The sequence below is a fragment of the Homalodisca vitripennis genome, chromosome X, assembly GCF_021130785.1.
Source record: "Homalodisca vitripennis isolate AUS2020 chromosome X, UT_GWSS_2.1, whole genome shotgun sequence".
Taxonomy (NCBI): Eukaryota; Metazoa; Arthropoda; class Insecta; order Hemiptera; family Cicadellidae; genus Homalodisca; species Homalodisca vitripennis.
The window spans coordinates 61,553,024-61,560,926 of NC_060215.1; positions in this window are offsets into that span (position 1 = coordinate 61,553,024).

Below are 7,903 nucleotides of genomic sequence, written 5' to 3' on the forward strand. Positions count from 1 at the left end.
GAGGGTCTGAAGCTCATCCCGGAAAAAAATTAATATAAATACCTAGTATTTAAACAGTCAGAGAAAAGGGAATTAAACAAGCTGGGACTTAAGGCATCCACGATTCATGAATTCCAAGGCAGACAAACCAAAAACATAGCTGTCGTTTGAACATCCACCAGACAGGAAGACATTTATGAATCGCTGCACCACTGCATTGTTGTTGTCTCAAGACATACAAACTCATTTTTATACATAACATCGAATAGCAACGACAAACTGGGGCAATGGATAAAACAAATAAATCTACTCAGTCAACATGAGCTGTTAGAATCCTACATAAAATCAGAAACGCCCAATACCCAAAGCAATAGAGGAGCCGCAGATAGTACTTCACACACATCCTTTATTAGAACGAAGATCACAACCAAAAGAAAGACACAAGAAATCACTCATATACACACACCACCCCCACAAAAACTAAAAAACCAATCAAGAACCAAAAACGACCCAAAAACGACCAAACACACCTTAAGATCCTTCACTAAAACATCAATTGGTTGTCGGGTAAGATAGACTGGTGCACTACTTACAAGAAGAAACTCCTGACTTTGTGATAATAACAGAACATGGCCTGTTAAAACAAAATCTACAAAACACATGTATAGAAGGCTACTCACTTGTCGAAGGGTTCTACAGAAAAAATCATGTCAAGGGGGCGTGGCGGGATATGTAAGAAAAAGCGCAGAAAAACAAGTATTGCTATTATGCACAAGCGGAGAAGAATCCGAAATGACTTGCAAAACCGCCCTCTTTGAGCTAAAATTTAACAAGAAATTGCTACTGGTGCTAGGAGTCTATAGACCCCCGAGTACAAACCTTGATACAGCAACAGCCATCATCTCGGAACAACTCCAGAGAGCACTTGCTGCCGACAGGCAAATAGTCATAATGGGTGACATAAACGTGGACAACTTAGCTGCTGACAACACCGAAAAGTCAAAAATAGAAGTCCTACTAATGCCATTTAACATTTAAAGACTTAACCTACCACCCACACGCATCACTAATAACACAGCAACATCAATAGAATGGATATGCTCTAACATAGAATTCCAACATATGGAAACCTCAGTAACACAATCAGGACTATCAGACCATATTGCACAAATAGCAAAAATAACTATAAAAAAACCTATCAATAGCAATATTAAAGAAAACAAACGAACCATCAACAACCAAACAATAGACCTTTTTAGAACACAATTACAGGAACAACACTGAGAAAATGTAAGCTCAGCTCAAGATACAAACGAAGCCTATAATAACTTCAACACCACACTGCAGTCAATCCTAAACTTCACCTGTCCACTGAAAATAACCAGACCCAAACAACAGAGAAAACCACAGATCTGGGATCAAGAGTCCACTAGGCTGAGAAGTATATATGTCAAAGACCTAGGAAAGGAACAACTAACGGGGCAACCTGAGGACAAAGCTACAACAGCTGCAAGTAAAAAGGAATATGACCAACATTTCAAGCAGCTCCGGAAAGAACACTCGACTGCCTATATCAACAGGGCAGAAAACAAGTCTAGAGCTCTGTGGCAAACAATAAACCGAGAAAGAGAATCCAAACCAAACAAGGAAAACCACATCAACCTCCAACTAGACAATAAAATAATAGACGACCCAACAAAAGTTTCATGCCCCCATATGCTGTGATATGGCATTATACATAACACAGACTCAAGACTATTAATAGCCAGGTAGGAAAAATGCTTTCAAATGGTTATACATTTATGAGAACCGAAGTACGTAACAAAACCGTTGCGGCAACAATTCCCACCGTTATGTACTGAATAAGTATATTTATGGAAAAAACATATATTTCAGATGTATTTGATAACTTTCTTAACAAATTGAAAATCCATTTAACATAACATGATTATACTATGCAAACATGTAATGCCTTATTATATATCAGTGATAATGGCATTATCTAACTGTTAAATACGGGAAATTAACGTTTTTGCGGTATTTTTATGTTTTCTTTTTAATTTATATTTTGGCTAAAGATTTTAATCCCACGATCTTCGTATATGAGTAATATAATACAATAATTTATTTAAATCCACTTAACTCAACATGGAAATAAGCTACAGAGATGTACTTTTTTTTTAAATGACCATAAAATTACATTTTGTAATACGTAGTTAATTAATTCAAGACAGCTCTAACATTTCTTTCGAGTGTAACGGTTAAGTATTTTAAGAACGCTGGACTCGCGCGGCTTGTGGTTACAACAAGTTTGGCAACGTCGCTCAGTTCTCATTGGCAAAATAGGCTCCTCCCTCAACTGCACTCTCTTGTGGTTTTTTGTATAGAGAGACATATTAAAAAAGTTCAGGGTCTAAAAATCAATATTAATTAGTGTTTCTTGTTGTTACTAGCTTCAATACATTTTCACTACATTTACTGAGAAAGTTGAATTGCCTAGTATTGTTACCTTTCACCATCGTCTTCATCACAGTAGTGAAGGCCACAAGGGTCGTATGTTTTACACTTCATATCTCCAACACCGCAATCTTTTTTTGGAGACCTGTAAGAAACATGTTTACTCATTACTTCTAGTGAAATCAACATTACAGAGGAACAAATAATTATCTAAATGATTTGATTCTTTGTTGGTCGAACATAACTGGCCACTTTAGGTATAAAATCATGTTTAATGCTACATTAACCAAAAAAGTTTTTCAAATATTGAAAATGAACAAATATAAGTGTATTAGGCTTGGACAAATAAACTAATAAAAATACCCCACAAAATCTCACAATTTTGATATTAAATTACCAATAAAGTTGGTTGAGGGAGGATCACAGGCTGTCATGTGTATATAAGACAGTCAGTTGTTTAAATCACCCTAAAATCCTAAAACATTGTCTCTTAATCTGTTCCTGCTCTGTACTCTCTGTTATTTAGATTTATTTGCACACCATTTATAACTTAATTCCACTGATTTTGCTTTGTTTTTATGTAAATTTATTTATTTAATAAACACTATGTCCCATCACCCTGTACTAAATTTTTACTTTAAGCGAACAGTTTGTCCACATCACTGTCAGAAGCATCTCTCCTATGTCCGCTTCGTTTGAGATGTCTTGCCAGAAGAAGGAATACCAGATTGCGGCGCAGTGTCTAGGACTATGCCCCCTCTCCAATCTTGTTCAAATTACCGTCTTCATGCTTTAATTTAATCTAATTGATTGTTAATAAATACAGAACTCTATTATGTCCACTATAATTTATCAATTAGATTCTTTTCTATTTACCCTAATTATTTATCTATCAATTTTCTATTTTAATTTTCTGGAGAGATAGCAACATATATGCTAATGGGAGTTTTAGTTGGTTAAAATTTCACTTCATGAGTTCTAAATTAAAGCAGGTCTTATGTTAACAAGAAATGTTAGTATTCAAATACATTATCTCATTCTTAAACTTGATACTAATGTCTTACCACTGACTTAAAAACCAGCGTAACTGTAACCCAGGTGTTTCTGGATGTATGTTATGTGAAAGTATACTGCATATTTCAGAATATATGTAATTGGGATTAAAGAGAGCAACTATCGGTTACTGAAAATAAGAGTCAACTAAAACAATTACTATTTTTCCATATGTACAATAACTTAGCTTTGTTGATTTTATGTTCATTGTGTTTCCACAGTTGGATAGTATGATGTATCTTGATCGAAGGTCTGTGAGTTATGAGAGAGCGCAGGTTTTGGTAGATAATGTTGGGACAGGTAAAGAGGGATAGTCCATAGGTGTCCGTGTTTGTGTGTGTTTTTAAACCTCCTATATTGGTAACGATACATTTGGCCTCTTATATTATGATGATATAAGATAGCATTGTCATGTGAATCAATGTCTTACTTGTTGCTTATTTGTACTATGATGTTTGATTAAACTACATACAAATTACCTAAATTATTGACCATAAAAATTAGCAGAATAAGGCACCAGACTCTCCATTGAAAAAGTATAATAGTATAATTTTCATGACAAACAAAGTAGGGTTTTCTCTGAAGAATATATTTAGTTTACATTGCATGTTATAAAGATAATGTGGAGATATGTAAAGGATAGTCCATTACTTTCTACTCTGTAGAAATATTTTTATTCTTTAGCTCAAGTGAAATCACATTTTGAGGGAAAGTAAATAATTATATGGCTTTACATAAGATAATCTATTTTCATCGCATTGCCATTTATTGTGAGCCATTTCTGAGAGAATACATGTCTAAATAAACCTTAAACACTAAAGCTAACAAGCCACTTCAAGTGGCTTTCAGTCACTTTCAGAATTTTATTAAATTCTCCCCAGGATTTTTTAAGAGGCCAGTGTTTCTCACAAGATGTGTTAACATGGCTGTGATTATCTTGTCATGGCTTTCTTAATTATGAGGGAGGCTTGTGGGTTTTATGGAACACTATATACACAAGGAACTTTGGAATGTTAGGAGATTACCTTTCTATAATGAAATCAAAATAATTATTTACTAAACAAACAACAGCAAAAACAATACAATACTGATATTGAAATAAATAATCAAAATACACATTATGTTCACAGAAGTCTGTTTTTAAACAAACTTCTCCAAACTAAAAGAAAAAAAATCATATCAAATCAGCCTTTTTCTGTACTTCCAATAACGTTTAATGCATATTTATGTACATAATTGAATATTACTCTAAGGGTTATGAGTAAAAACTTTTGATTACTTGACTTTAAATTTTTATTATTATAAGCAGGGTATAAAAATATGCTAATTCATTTTTTAGGAGAAAAATTTCCTAAAAATGTTAAAAATTAATAAATATAACTTTATTAGTCTTCTAAAAAATAAATTAATAAAAATATTCAAAATCCTACACTTTCGATATTAAAATCACAATAAAGCTGGTTGAGGGAGGATGTTATATGTATACAAGACAGTCTATAGTTTACATCATCGTAACATCCTAAAAAATTGTTTCTAGATCTGTTCCTACTTATCCAGACAGAGCCAGAGCCCAGATTGTGTATATTTTATCATAGAATCTACCAACTTAAAGAACTTTTATTAGTAATTGAAATTATTAGATTATTGGAAAAGAGTTTGATCAGATTTTTCTCTTTAGCAAATAGTGAACAACAACTTTTCTATATTCTGGTTTACAAATTTAGTCTAGACGCACTGAGATCAACTGGGGCTAAACATACTAGAGAGACATATTAAAAACGTTCAGGGTCTAAAAATCAATATTAATTAGTGTTTCTTGTTGTTACTAGCTTCAATACATTTTCACTACATTTACTGAGAAAGTTGAATTGCCTAGTATTGTTACCTTTCACCATCGTCTTCATCACAGTAGTGAAGGCCACAAGGGTCGTATGTTTTACACTTCATATCTCCAACACCGCAATCTTTTTTCTGTGACCTGTAAGAAACATGTTTACTCATTACTTCTAGTGAAATCAACATTACAGAGGAACAAATAATTATCTAAATGATTTGATTCTTTGTTGGTCGAACATAACTGGCCACTTTAGGTATAAAATCATGTTTAATGCTACATTAACCAAAAAAGTTTTTCAAATATTGAAAATGAACAAATATAAGTGTATTAGGCTTGGAAAAATAAACTAATAAAAATACCCCACAAAATCAGATGATGCAGAATACACAGATGCAAATCCCTTTTTGTCCCTTTTAATGCAGATTTCACTTTAGGGAACAGGTAGAAGTCACATGTTAAAAGATATGGTGAATAAAGTGGATGGTCTAACACTGGGATGCTGTACTTGGCTAGGAACCTCTTGACTGATAACGCAGAATGAGCTGGCACATTGTCTTAGTGGAGAACCCATTATTTGTCCTTCCACATTTCGGGACTTTTTTCCTTACTCTTTGACGTAGTTTTAAAGTACCAGAAGGTAGTAGGCTTGATTAATTGTTTGAACTTCAGGAACCCAGTGAAGGTGCACGATCCCATGGATATATATAAAAAAATAAACAATCATCATTAATTTACATTTGAGCTGTTTCAGTTTTTATATAATATGTAGTTGCCCTATGTGATGCTGCTCAGATTTTGAATTGGTTGTAGCCTAAGCTCCGGTTCACTTAAAGTGTAGTGTCTCACGTTGGTTACAGGATGTGTCGTGGGCCGGTTACTGAACCGTGGGTCGAAGTCACACCGTAGATCAAATGTATTAGGGTTGATGTCATGGTTCATAATCTAAATTATTGCAGTCTCAGGATCCAAGTAAGCAAATCCTTGTGTAGATCAAAAACTCACTTTGATGAATTTTGAGGATAAAGGTGATTTATTTCACAATACTTTCTGGATTGTCACTGATTTAATAAAAATTTTAATTGTATCAAAATGGCATTTTAATATATGTCTTTGTCTTTACACTAACATTTTTTAATTCATCTCATAATTGTCCAAATTGACTAATTTATTTAAAAGATTTTAAATTTTGCAACTCTATTAATGTTTCCTGGCTACGACTTATACCAACCAATCTTCTCGGCAGATAGGATAGATATCAAGTAAAGAAACTAACTTTGTTTCGTCCACTATAATTTATCAATTAGAGTCTTTTCTATTTACTCTAAAATTATTTATCTATCAATTTTTTATTTAAATTTTCACATGTGCTTTCTGAAGTCATTGTCCCTTCAACACTCAATTTCTCTGAACCCCCCAAATTAGCTTGTTTGCCTCATTATATTTATTACTTTTAATAAAAATGAATTTTACTTGTGTTTGATCCAACTTAATTATTTGAATTTGTTCCAGTGTAAAGTTAATTTATTTTTCTACTATTAATTAAATAAAGCATAACTCCTATAACACATTTTTTGCAGTTTACCGTTTGCCAATTCCCAGCGAATATTTCAATATCGTGATTTGGTCTGTCACACATTTTGATTTCCTCATTCAAGCATTTTTGGCTGGCAGTGACATTAGGCTCTTTCAGTGAATGGATTGGTGCTTCGTATCCATGATTAAAAAAGCCTAAATTTAAAATTGGTACAAAACCTTGTCATAAATATTTTGTCTATATTTATTAGTCGGATTGGTAAACCATTTCATTGCAATATGGTGGGCGTTGAAACTAATAAAACTCACAACTCCATTATTTATGGGCCTACAGAAAAAATAAAATGTACTGGAATGCTTCTAATATTTCCTAACTTTTTGTAACAAATCATGTTTTTGTACCTTGAATGGTTTTTAAAATATTGATTACATATAAATTCTGCTAGTAATAATCATATTAACGGCCGGAGCGGAAAAATACGTGTTTTGCGTTATTAACTTATTGGAATCGTCCTATAGAACAAAAAAAATATAAGGTTTGATGGGGTGGAATGAGAAATAACGAAGTTCTAGAACATAAAAAAATGGAATAACTGTTCACGCGCGGAGTAATATTTCCATGTTGTACATCCACATCGACCTTCAAGTGACCTTTTGAGACCATGAGCAATTCAACCTCGTGATGACATCATCGGATGCGTCGCCATCTTTGCAAACGTAAATGAAAAATAATACTGAAATGAGCAGAATTTTGATCCAAATGAGCAATGTTTTTCTTAATTTCAAGCTACAAATTAACTATTTGTTATCGAACAATGTTTTTCTTATGGGTTAAATACGAATATTATGGATGACCATTACACTCATCATTGTAAGGAAACATTTCCAAATTTCAATCCCTATAATAAGCCTTGATAGCCTATCCAATATTTATTAGTGTTAGTTCACACGAGTGAACGGTTTTCCACAAGTTCTAACTATTGATTTAAACATATTAAACATGCAAAAAAACTTGTATTGAGCATATCCATAGGACTTGTGTGA